Here is a 13,145-nt window from a genome sequence, read left to right on the forward strand (position 1 = left end):
AATCCTTCCATGTCAGTGGAATAAGTAAGTAATATTCCCCCCTGCTGTTTCCTAATTTTGTCTTCTGATGGCTTTGCAGAGCTCTCCAGTCCCAGCACAAGAGGGTGGCACCAGCACAGCCCAGCAGCTCAGAGTCAGGGAGCATCAGGGACTGCCACAGCTCCTCAGACTGTGACAGAGAGATCAGCTCCAGTGACAGTGAGGAGGACAGCCTTCCAAGGGTGCTGGACCTGCTAGGACGTGAGGTGAATGCAAAGACCGTGGAGAGGCTGCTTCCACAGCCCCTTGTCCACTGCAATGTGGTGTCTTAGGAAGGAAGCAGATGTTGTATTCTGTTACCAAATTCTACCTGGTTTGTCCTGGAAATGCTGATTTGTAACTCCCCTCTCACTGCAATGAAGGCTTAGGCATTTGCCACTGACTGGTTTATGGTTTTTTATTCCTCACATCCATCCATGGTGCTCAAGGAGCAAGTTAGTGCCTGTGGCCTGTTAGTTTGGAGTAATTTTTTCACAGGCCAAAGGCCAGACTTTACAGCCTCTGGGAAAGAGTCCCGGGGCTCTGGCAAGCTGTGCTAGGACAGATAGAGTCAAAAAAGCCACCAGTCTTGAATCCTTAGTTTCTCTTTTTTTGGCAGCCTGAGCCATCAACTGCTAAAAAGTGGCACCTTGACAACCTGGTGACCCAGACAAAGCAAGGATTAGTGCCAAGAGAGGGTCTCATGGAAATTGCCCATGGGAATGGACGTGAGGAAGGTGTGAAGCTGGAGCAGGGCATCAGCAACAGTTCCTGCCAGCAGCACTCCAAGGCAAGGCAGCCTCCTCACAAGAGCTGTGGCCAAGTGGCCACAGATTTCCACAAGGCCTTTTTCCAAGTGGCCAAGGACACTCACAAGATCTCTGGCCAAATGACCAAGTATTTTCACAAGACCTCTGGCCAAGTGACTAAGGCTCCTCAGGAATCTCATGTTATGACCACACACAGCTCTCTGAAGCCTCTTGTGCACACCAAGGAGGCACTGCTCAGGAAGATTGTGGGTATCAAAAGGCCCAGCAAGCCCCTGGTGCATGACAAATCCAAAAAAGTCCTGAAGCTGGAGAGTGAGCCTGGTCCTTTGGAGGTCAGAGACCACTCCTTCACAGACAAGCAGAAAGTCCAAGAAGCAGAGAACCTAAAACCTGCTTTCAGAAAGGGCCTGAAGCTGGGAGTACAAAAACACTTTGAGAAGAGGAAGCACAAGGACCCAAACATGAGCTGTGCCCATGTGCCCAAGGTTCCTGACCAGAGTTGTGGCCAAATGGCCAAGGCTCCTCACAAATCTGATGTTACATCCAAACACAGCTTTCTGAAGCCTCCTGTGCACACCAAGGAGGCCTTGCCCAAGAATACTGCGGGTATCAAAAAGCCCAGTATGTCCTGGGTACACGATGAATCTAAGAGAGTCTGGAAGGCAGAGAGTGAGCCTGGTCTTATTCAGGTCACAGACCAGTCTTGCAAGGACCAGCCCAAAGTCAAGAAAACAATGAAGCCAAAAGCCACTGACAAAAAAGACCTGAAGCCGGTACTTCACAAGCCCTCTGAGAAGAGAAAGGACAAGGGCTCCCACCAGGTCAACACCAAAGGCTTTTTGGAGCCCAGGCTTCTGAGACATGCTCAGGAATGTTATGCCCTTGTCCCCAGTGGCCACAGGCCTGGGGATTTGCACAAGGAGAAAGTGCCCTTGCCTCCTGGGGACAAGAAGTTGTTCTTGCCTGCAAGGGAGGTAGATTTGAAGAGGAAAGCCATGAGGAGTCCTGAGGAGTCCCCTGGAAAGAAGAAGGTGAGAGATGCCAGGAGAAGTGGGTTTGAAAAACCCATGTGGAGTTTCTGCTTCATAGGTTGGCAGTAGAGCCATGGTTCTTCTCCTCTAAAGGGAGTTCCAGTGTATTATTTTTAATGTTTTCAACCAGAATCTATCAAACTGAGCTGTATTGGTCTGTACTTTACGTGAACTTTTAAGACCTGAGTGAATTTTTCTCCCTGTTTTTATTCTTCCTGCTAGAGGGAAGACAAGGGGGACACTCCCAGGAAGAAAAAGGAATGAGACAAAATATTCCCAACAAAATAATTTCAGCTTTCAGCAAACAAAGGCTCCAATAAGCTGAAGTGAGTATGCAGTGATGTCAGAAAGACGTGTGAATCTAAGTCTCTCTTCAGAAGGGTGGGATGAAGAACTGTATCTCCTGTCCAGACACTCAAGAGTTTGCTTCTAACATGGTGTGCCTTCTGCAACTATAACTGCTGCAGATTGGCCTTTACATGATGGAAGCTATTGTTGGTTGGGGGTTTATGTATAAATTATGAATGGGATGGGATTGTTGTGGAACATGTCTTAAGTTGTTTATTTTTTAGCATCAGTCTTATTACATAGTTATGACAATGGGAAGATGCCAGCAGCTCACGTCCCCAGCAGCAGACAAAGAACTTAATGTTAGAATTTGCTTTTAAAATTTTTTGACCAATCATACAAAGCAAAAGCATATTGACAGTAGTTCTATCTAACTACTATAAGTACATGTATTTTTTGTTAAAACAATGTTTGCTTATTTTGAATATAATACTTGTTTGTAAGCTTTAAAACACAATGCAGAGAGCTCTATTATTAAGCTTAAGACTTCTAAGTCTCTTGTTAGATATACTTTTCTGTAGCTCAGGGAGTTATTCTAGACAAGTGTTAATAGACAGACTATTGTTTTATTTTTCCTTATCTGTCTACTTGTTATATAATTTTTCTGTTGATAAATCTTATGGCCATTGCTTAGCTCTAATTGTAGTTTCATTGTCTCTGAGGTTTGCTTTTTGTAGCTTTCCTAAAACTCTCTGATTTTAAGAATTTCCACAGAAGCAACCAGTGCAGAAAGCAGCTCTGAAGGTCTAGGTGGGTAAGGGTAGGGAGCCTTTCCCTTCTGACATTCTCAGAAAGCACAGAGGTGTCAGGGCTGATGATTGGCTTGGGGAAGGGATGTTTCAATTGCATTAGGAATGGAAGAGCTTTAATTCTGGAATTCCTCCCTTTTTCTCAGGGAAAATGAGCAGCTGTCTTAGTCATGTGCTGGCTTTTGGAGTGGGAAGGGTAGAAGGTAGTTTTGGGCAGAGAGGGCTCTGGATCACGTCAGGGATGGTGCTGTGCCCTGCGTCAAATCGTCCTTGGTGCAGCATCAGCGGAGCCAAGGCAGAGCAGCTGGAGAGTACATGTGCAGTAAGTAGGGACCAAAGCATGAGAAAAGTGAGTGCTGAAAGAGGTGAGAGGACTGTCCCATGCACAGCAGAGTCAGGCAAGAAGTGCAGCCTTACACCTGAGCCTTCTCACTGGGTTTAACTTATTTCCTGCTTTTCTGATGCTGCAGTCCATGAGCTAGAATTCGCTGCTTCGTGTGTTCTTGGAAACTGCAAACTTTGCAGTTTCTGACTAAAAATGGTGGAAATCAGCACATCCTGATTTCAGATGATCAGAGATGTGCTAGGCCGCTCTGTTATTGAATGTGAAAGTCTCTGCCAATTCAAACTCCCTCTTATTTGAAGGCTCTCAGCTTTGAAAGTGTTGCCTTGTTGAGACAATGGCATGAATGGCAGGATGTAGCCAAGCTTTTAAGAAATGACTACATTATCTGTACATCATAGTCATGAATTTGCTTCTCTTGTCCAGAGCATCAGAAGATTCATTCCATACTGAGAAGACAAATGCACTGCTGCCACCACTGCCAGCCACGACTGATTCACAACATGCACCAAAATTGACCACGATGACCTGAAAGAGACCCAGAACTGCGACTGACAACCTGGACCTGCCTGATGTGGATAACCCTGCCAGGAATCAGGATCCTTTTTTTGCCAGCACAGGAAAATGGAGGAAGACGACAAGGAGCAATCCCAGGGCATCAACATTGGTATCCAGGAGAACTGGTGGGAGAAATCCTGCAACACACACGTGCTGTGTGAGTCACTTCAGAAACATCCTCTCAGATAAGTGACCATTTTTGACTGTAAGCAACTGCAAATAAAAGGAGTGTGTTTATAAAAAGGAGTGTGTTTATAAAAAGAAATTGTGGTTTACTTAAAAATAATTTGTGGGTTTGACTGCAACCTGGGCCTAAGGTTTTATATCACGCAGACAAAATTGTTGCATTTATGGGTTAAAAAATTAGATTTTACTGGCTCTTTATACATATTTGGCTGTTTACTGACTGCTCAGAGTATGGGGTCTAGGATGTTGGGGCCGGGGTGGGGGGGGGCGACAAGGGCTGTGTGTTAGCCACACACATGTGTGTTAGGCCAGACTGTGCACAGTGTATTAGCTGCCTTCTAACTACTTGCTTTTTCCTGATAATTTTCCTGCTTCCAGCCCTCACTGCACTCCCAGCCACTGAGCAAGGAAACCTGCTGCTGAATTTCTCTGTGCTTGGGAAAAGTTTATTGGTACAAAGCACTGTGAGCTGCCAGGTGAGAAGCCAAAGTTCTATTTCAATTATTGGAGGGACTGCTGGGAAAGAAGGCAAGAGATGGGGAGCCTGGTGCATAAACAATGCCTGGGAGAAATGAACATTTTCTCTGGAAATTTAGGAAAACCTGGCTTTGGAATTGCTTTAGGCATCTCTCTCTGACCAGCTTTCTCTCTGTGGTTTTTCAGGGGTCGTCAGGGGATGAGAAGAATCCTCTTCCAGTAACTTCTCTGCCATGAAGACAAGACAAGAAGACCTGAAGTTAGAACAGTAAGTGTTTGTTTTAAAGCCCTGCCTGTAGTTTCTGAAGACACCAGACAGGGCTGGCCATGCAGCCACCCTTCTGCTTCCTCATGAGCACTTCCTTTGGGAGCAAAGAGAGAGGAAGGAATGGGGGAGAGCTGCCCTGTCATGGAAGCACTTGCTAAGTAGCTTGGCTTCAACTAAACAGCACTTGAATTTTTGACTCCTTGCTGGGCCTTTGATCAGTATTGGCCAACAGAAATTCCTAGCGCTGCTGATACATTTTTGATTGTACAGTTTAATCATTATAAGTGTTGCACTGTCCTGTGGTGCAAGCAGTGGGGAATACTGAAAAGCTGTAACCTGCCATCCCATGGGGCCTTTGCAGTGTCATTTTCCATAAAACACCAAGTTTTGTGGGCCTCTCTGGGCAAAGGGATGCATTGCTATGATCTGCTGGCAAACTTGCAAAAGAAAATAAACATGATGTGCTTGGCTGAATGGCTGGGAGGCTGTAAAAATCCTCTCCAGAAAGAGGCAGCTGCTGAAAATCAAAAAGTTTTGCAGATCTTCTTGGAGTAAAGTCACTCCAGTCATTGATTGTGTCCTGCCAGGTGTGCCTGTTGGATGAATCTAACCAAATGTTTTCTCTCTTCCTCCTTTTGTTCCAGAGTTTTCTGCTGAACAAGTGATGTGACCAAGAGCTGGCCTGACCTCATGCACAGAATGAGAGAGAATTTACAGTGACCCAGACTAGAACCAAGTGCCTTGGTTGGGTGTCCAGGATGTAAATAGTTCCAAGTTCTCTGTTCCATTGAAACCTTACAAAGAGTTTTGTTTTGTTTTTATTTTTTGTTCAATGCAAAGCACCTGCATATTATTTTTGTTTTAAATACAGTTGTAGGGTTTTTTTTTAACTGGAAAACTTTTGTGTTTTTGAAGGTAATGCTTTTCTACCTTGCAAAAGAAGGGACTGGGGATGGTACCTGCCTATGAAATGACCTAGTGCAATGAATTGTCTGAATGGGCCCATGTCATGATGGTGTATAAATGTCTCTATTATGAATAACTAACAGGACAATTTTCAGACCTACTGCTGACAAGGAAATCTGCACTCAGACTGTGTTACTGAGGGTCTTGCTCAGTTTCAGCCTTGTCAGACCCAAGTTTGGGTGGCAAAATGACACCCGAAGTTTGGCTGGAAACAGTTCTGTCTGTCTCCTGTGCTGGAGGAATGGGACTCATGGCGGGGATTCCTCCTTGGGCTGCTTTTTGGCGTTTGGGTTGGTGGAGATACAAAACTGCAGCGGGTCCTTGGGATTCCTTGGACACTGTTGTGAGTCTGAGAGGCTCCAGGGAAAGGAATCTCTTCTGACAAAGGAGGGAATAAGTGGCTGAATGTGGAACATAAGGCACATTTTGCATTTCGATATTTGCCTGCAAGCACTGGTTGTCTCAGTGAGTGTCCAAGAGCAGAATTTGGTATCAAAGTCTTCCTGTGGGAGACAACTCAAGCTCCCTCTCACCCACACCCTGGGATAGGCCCAGTGACTTAGAAGCCTGTCAAGGGAACCCAAAAGAGAAAAATTAGCTCTTTGCAAGCACTTCTCCCTTGCCATGCTAACAGTGGAGGCAGCATCCTCAGCACCAGTGTGTTCAGTTGACACCCTTCTCTACCCAAATATCTCCTGGAAATTATTCTTGCAGTATGGCTCAAGGAGTTATTTTTTCAGAGAAATCACACTTCTGTGGAAAAAAAAGCCCAAAACCCTTCAAGTTTTTCAGTCACCTTTCAGTTGACTTTGATGGGCTTTGGATCAATGTTATTTATACAAGATAGTTAGAATCAAGTTCAAAAACTGTTAAACAAGAAATTTTACTTGCACAAGTAGTTTCACTGTGCCTCAAACACAGATGAGCAGGTTCCTTTTTACAGTCATATTCCCCCATCTTCCTGCTCAAGTCATTGTATTGCAATATGAAAGCAAATTACTGGTAATGGTCATAAGACAGTCAATAAAACACAGATGCTTGATATCAGTGAGAGATTCTGGAGTCTTGATTTATCACCATGCTAGTCCAGTGTGTGGACACCCTTGTCTACACAAAGATTTCGTGGTGTGTGACAGGAGCATCCTGCCATCATCACATCCAATGGTGTATCTGCCTTAGCCCTCTGCTGCTGCCACATGCCTTCCCTATCTTTGACAGACCTGTGCAAGTGTGGAGAGAAGGATGGTATCCCAAAATAATTGTGATTACAAGAAAGAATTATCTTCCTTTTCCACATCATTGTATGATGTAGGAACGGGTCTGCACAGATTTAGCAGAACCCCCTTTGTAAAATACCTGTTTGTGGGTTTGAGGTTCAAGAAAATGAACAATAAATACCAGCAAAATGCCTACATTTCCAAAAGGGGTTTCTGTAGAAAGGGCTCCTGCCTGGAGTCATTCTGCCTTCTGGCCCTGCAGGACCACCAGGATCAAGGCTAGGTCTTTCTGCATCTTCAAGGTATTGGCCTTTTATGTTCACTCTATTAAAATTCTTAGTGCATTTCAGGGACAAGCTGCTCTAATGGGTGGAAGGAAGGTCCATATTGCCCCTCCCCATTTTACCTATCAAACCTTACTTACTCCTCGTCCCTGGAGTTGTCCCTGCCCATAGCAGGAAGGTTGGAACTAAACCATCTTTAATGTCCTTTTCAACCCATGCCATTCTATGATTCTACGAAATAACAGAAAATTTTAAAAAATCCATTTGTATTTCAACCTTGAGCCAGGTCAGGGGCCTGCAGTGGGTTAGGAAAGATGCTCATTGTTTTCACCTGGGGCTATTCCAGGACATGAACAAGATGACTCTTTGTTCTGGTTTGAAAGCAAAACCAGTGAGAAACTCCAAGTCAGAAACACAATTTATTAGGAAAAGGAAAAAAAACCCAAAATACATGCAATAATACAAAAGAAAAGCCACTGACATAATCAGAATACAACCTGACACCCTGCTATTTAGGGTGGTGGTAGCAGTCCAAATGAAATGGTCTTGTTGAAGTGGGGATCCCACAGAAAAGATCTGGTAGCTCATGTCCTCTGGAAACCAGTGGGTAAGGGCTACTTGTTCTGCCCCAAACCCCAGATTATATCCAGGTGCCGATGCTTAACTCCTCCCCCCTGTGCACAGCATCTCACAATGGGCTGATATAATTTTATGAGTCATGCAGTGGGTCCATTAAACAGAAATGGCTCCTGGAGGGAGTTATCTCTGAGTCATGTGGCAAGGCATTGATGGGCCCATTAACAGGAGATAAGGAAAACCACAATGCCCCTCCTGGTTTCAGCAGCTCTTGAGGATGGGAATAGAATACATCTTTATATTGTAGCCTGGGACACTGTTCACTTTGTCTGCCAGCTTTGACCTTCTGTCAGTGACGAAAACTTTAATTAAGGACAGTAACTGACCTTCTGCTCAATACCAGTGATCAGTGGGTGTGAATCAGCACCACAGACATGCAGAGGGGTGACTTTTACCCTGATGACAAGGGGCTGGAGATAGTAGTGCCCGTGTGACTTCATCAGGGCTGTGCTGGCTGCTCCTGTGGCCACGGGCTTTACAGAGCTGTGCGTAGATTTGCAATTTCTCCCAGTTTGGTGCGTTGATTTGCATTGTCCTATTTTTTTTCTTTCTTGGAAAATGCGTGCAGGGGAAGACAATGTCTGAGCAATTCTTAGCCCATGTTAAATCTTGCCTGTCAAGCAAATGTTTCTCATTGGCCCTGCTGCCACTCCCAGGAACAGCCAAAGCTGCACAGTTGCCTGCTTATAGTCACATTAGAATGCCATAAAGAGGCATCCACACCAGCCTTGCAGACTGAGCCAAGGAGGAATTACAAATACAATTTTAATCTCCTGGCTGGCTGTGCTTTATTTGCTACCAGTTCTAGTAGCAAAAATGTGCAAAGCTTTAGAAAACAAATACATCTGTGGTAAAAGCAGCCAGCAAAAAAATTTAAGTGGAGTATCTGGAACAGAGTACTTGGGTTTGCCAAACTCTGCACTGTAGTGATGCTGAAAATAGTTCCAAGAACAGTTTCAGCCTAAATAAGGACAGAAAGCCCCATTTGACTGTGGGAACAATTTAGAGTTAAGAATTTCAAGTCATTTGTTCTAATTAAGCTTGAATGGGCTAACTGGCTGAATTTTTATCACCTGTTGACAACTTGTTTGTGAAATGTCTCAGTGTCATTTGATGTGGGAGCCACAGTCCCATCACACATGATCCTGCTGAGCATCCTGCAGCTGTCACAGCAGGCACAGCAGACACAGCAAACAATGTGCTGCTTCTGGTTCCCATCCTGGTTTGGGGCAATTAGGTTGGGCTGGAGTTGGGAAACTGTGTAGTCAGTGTTGCATTCCAAGCACCTTGATTTTTTTCTTTGACAAACCTCTACTTACTCAGGAGTTTCCCTGGGTTGGTGGTGCCTGACCCGACTCCTCAGTGATTGCTGTTTGCAATTTTATTTTGCTTCTTGATGAGTGTTTCATGCAGATTGTTTCCAACTCCTAGAAGATATGGAAACACTCCACAATGAAAATGTTGTCCCAAGTGGAGGTAAGGACACAGAACTGAGGTCCTGCAACCATGACTGTTGCAGCCGGAATAGCAGCTAGTAAAGTCCAGAGTAAGGAAGCAAAAAGGGCCTTTGTATAATATTCACAGATGTTTCATTCAGCCGCCCGGTAAGATGTTTCCACAACTCCCCTTTCAATATTATTAAGAAAGCTTCTCTGAAGGATCAACTTGAACCAACACAAAATGGCAAAACCAATCAAAAGTGCCCATAAGACAATTTTTAAATTGCAAGCAATTCTGAGTCCCCAGTGTCTAAACAGATTTTCTGGAGCGTCTAAGAGATGGCAGGACACATGCGGGGTTTTCTTAGTATGTTTTATCAGGAAACTGAGTCAGGAGACGGTTTCTTCAGCAGGGGCTGGTTTTCTGTCACCTGTGGTAGAGTGGTCGGCTATGATAGACTCTGTACAAGGTAGTGTGGTATGCCTGTTGAAAACTCCAAATAGAAATCATTAACTTTTAAGAAAAACACGATTATTTTAGGGAAACTTTCCTTTCTTTCCCTCCCAATCACCACCCCTCTGATATTGAGAAGGAACTCTGGAAAAAGGGATTAGTGGAGGGAGGTCCTGGTAGGGGGGGAAAGGATGACAATGAAAAGGAAAAGGGGAAAGTGGGAGGGAGGCAGGGAGGCCACAGGAATTGAGAAAGGGTATTAGAAGAGGAGACTTGTCTGATTGGAAGGTTCTGTCATTATAGGGGTGGACATTTGGATGCAGGACAGCTCACTGGTTTTCTGTGCCCTTTTGGCTTTTAGGCTATTGCTGGGGTTTGATGGTTGTTGGTTTTGGGCTCTATTTCTGTTATAAATAAGAAGCTTGACTACGCCAATATTCAAGCAGCAATCAATTTATTAATTAATATGGTAAAGTATGAGCAACACAGTGCTCGATACAGTGGGGGAAGTTTTCCCTCCAACTGCACACTGGGGCTTACAGGTATTTATAGGGGTACTCATAAGCTTTCTCAGCAGTTTGTATTCCAATTTTTACTCATCAGCAGTTTCTATTCCCAATTTTTATGTCACAATACTATACATTATTGTGATCTCAGGATGCGTCCCAAAAAGGAGGGTCCCCAGATGGTGGGGGTAGTTTCTGAGATATTGGTCCAGTTTCCGCAAGAATAAAGACAAATCCCATCTGGTGAAGTCCAGCCCCCCAGATGTGGATCTGCCTTTTTAATTACAATGACTATAAATCTCGTAACAGTGATGTCCAGCTTCCCTTGGTCAAAATTATAAATCCTTGAGATGATGTTCATCTTCCTTTCTCAAGCTGTTTTTCTCTGTTTTGTTAAGGCGTGAGATAAGCATATTTCTTTTATATGTATTCCAAAGCTATAGTTTCAAGGATACGAGCAATATTCTAAAATTATACTTCAAAAGGTTATTATTGCAGCACTCTTTAAGGCCTGACTACAAGCAAAAAGCAACATCCTTAATGCTTTAATTCAAATGCTCCCAAATCAACCAAGGTTAATTGCAAACAAAAGATAGGTTCAAAGGCCTTCTTCCATGCTTTACTTTCCTCAGTTTTTATTAGAATTTGCAATTGTCCCATGGTCAGTTTCCACACATATCGCAATCACAAATACACACATTGCCTGTCTGTACCTGACACGAAACACAGCTTTGTATTTAATATTTCCTTGGTAGGTGTGTGGTGGACTTCTATGATGTGGATACTATCTCGCAAGTTTGCAGTTTGGTGCATGTTTACTACCTTGCACTGGAACTCCACCAGGTCCTGTCACATTGGCTGCTTGGGGGCCTTTTATTCCTTATATTAAATTCCACAATTTCTCCATTTCCTAGACTGTGGAGGTATTTCCTGGGGTTGTTCTTCATTACAGCAGTCTGATGAACCAACACATCTTCTTTGTTATCATTCCAGGTGATGAAACCATATCTGTTTTTTACATTGAACCATTTCACTGTCCCCAAAACATTCATGGCAAGGACTTTTTTACCTTTGTCAGTGGTTTGTGTTAGTGTCACTTGTGTTAGACGTGTTGCTGGGGCTGGTGCTGAGGTGCTGCCGTGCAAAGTTCATCCTGCTCCTGGTGCTGGGGGCCGCACTAGGGCCGGGTCCCTTCCTGGGGGTCTGTCTCCGCTGGTGCCTGCAGGCACTGCAGGGCTTCCAAGTGCAGCGCTAGCGGGCGGGGGGCGGCGGTGGTTTCGCTGCCAGGAATGCAGTTCTGAGTCATCCCCTGCCAGGGCTGCCCACCTGCCTGGCAACAGCAGCGCCCCGGGCCTGCTGGTCACACCTGCCTGCCCTCAGTCAAAGCGCACTGGGCTGCTGTGAGGTGGGCTGGGCAGCGAGTATTGGCCAGCTTGCTCTGGCCACGTGGAGCAGCAGTGGGGGTGGCCATGGGTTTTCCACGGGGGGAGAGCTGCAGTGGAGCACAGAGCCCCATGGCCCCTGCCATGCGGTCTTCGGTATCTTGAGCATGTGAAAGTGACCATGTGGCTGCAGCCCTGCGGTGAGAGCCAACTTGGGCAGCAGGAGAAAAGACAGGAAAACCTGGAAGAGTCTTTCCTTTGACAGGGGATGGGGTGCAGGGGCATGGAGAGGGGAACACGGAGGAGGGGTTTTCAGCTGGGGTTCACCATTTTTTAAATGATCCTCAAGATTCAGAACACATTTTGTAATATATGTTATAAAGTAATTCATGCTTAAGGAGAGAATGTATGTTATAAAATTATAAAATCCAACGAGTCTCTGACCACAAGCAACCCAGCAACAGATAACCACTCCAGAATTTTGAAATTCCTGAAGGCAGCAGGAGAATAATGCCTCATTTACCAATGAATTGATGTGGCCAGTGCAATGATAGGCTGCCTCTGGGGCCATCAGGAAACACCCAAGGGTGATCATCGCTTGATAAATACCATCAATCAAGATAACTGAAGTCGCCAAGAAAGATACATCTGAATACGGGACTTCCTCTGACATGCTCAGCATTTGTTCCGCTCAGGAAACAGCAACTGTCCAGCCCTGCACAGTGAAAGAAACTTTCATACATATGCGGGGTTACAAAAGAAATCTGGGCACCTCTGCCTCAGGCATAAAAAACTGTATAAAATCGCCTCGCTGGAAGCGGCATTGGTGAACAGAGGCAGATCTGGTGTGATAGAGGTCAGATCTAGGTTCACCCAGCACCGATCCCGGGCTCGACGCTGTCTCTTTGGCTGTGGGGTTTTGAGGACCGTATTTTAGCTGCGAAAATAAAATCTTTCACATTTATTAATTCGGATTTCTGGCTGATCATTTCTAACACATTTTGTCATCATATTAAATAAAGGATAGAATTCTTTATGGAATTCTTCCTTACTTTCTAATTTTTTCCAAACTACTTCCAAAAGTTCGTCGGTTAGGACTGAGTTCTGTGATATATAAGGAAAATGCTTAAATAACCAGTGTACAAAACACTTAAATTTTCTTGAACAAAACTTTTTAAGGTAAAGTTGTTGTGTGTGGGTGAGTGTTGTTTCCATCTTAAGCCGGTCTCTTCCCAACACCTGAAAGTAAAAGGAGGAAAGAACCAAAATTTTAAACTCACCACACTGGGGTAAAAAAACCCAAATTCTTGGGGTGGTCTACGGCAGATGTTTTCGAGGAGAATAGGTCTCATGTTATCCGGTTGCTAGCCACCAAGCTCCGGGATTGACTAACAGGGGTTTTCCCCAATCAGATCTCTTATGAAGCTGCAAGCATTTCACTGGCCAGATCCCGAGGGGGTGTGGAGTTCAGATCAATGAGAATATCCAGACCAGGTCTTTCAAAATGCCCTTT

The sequence above is a fragment of the Haemorhous mexicanus genome, chromosome 4, assembly GCF_027477595.1.
Source record: "Haemorhous mexicanus isolate bHaeMex1 chromosome 4, bHaeMex1.pri, whole genome shotgun sequence".
In the NCBI taxonomy this organism is placed as follows: Eukaryota; Metazoa; Chordata; class Aves; order Passeriformes; family Fringillidae; genus Haemorhous; species Haemorhous mexicanus.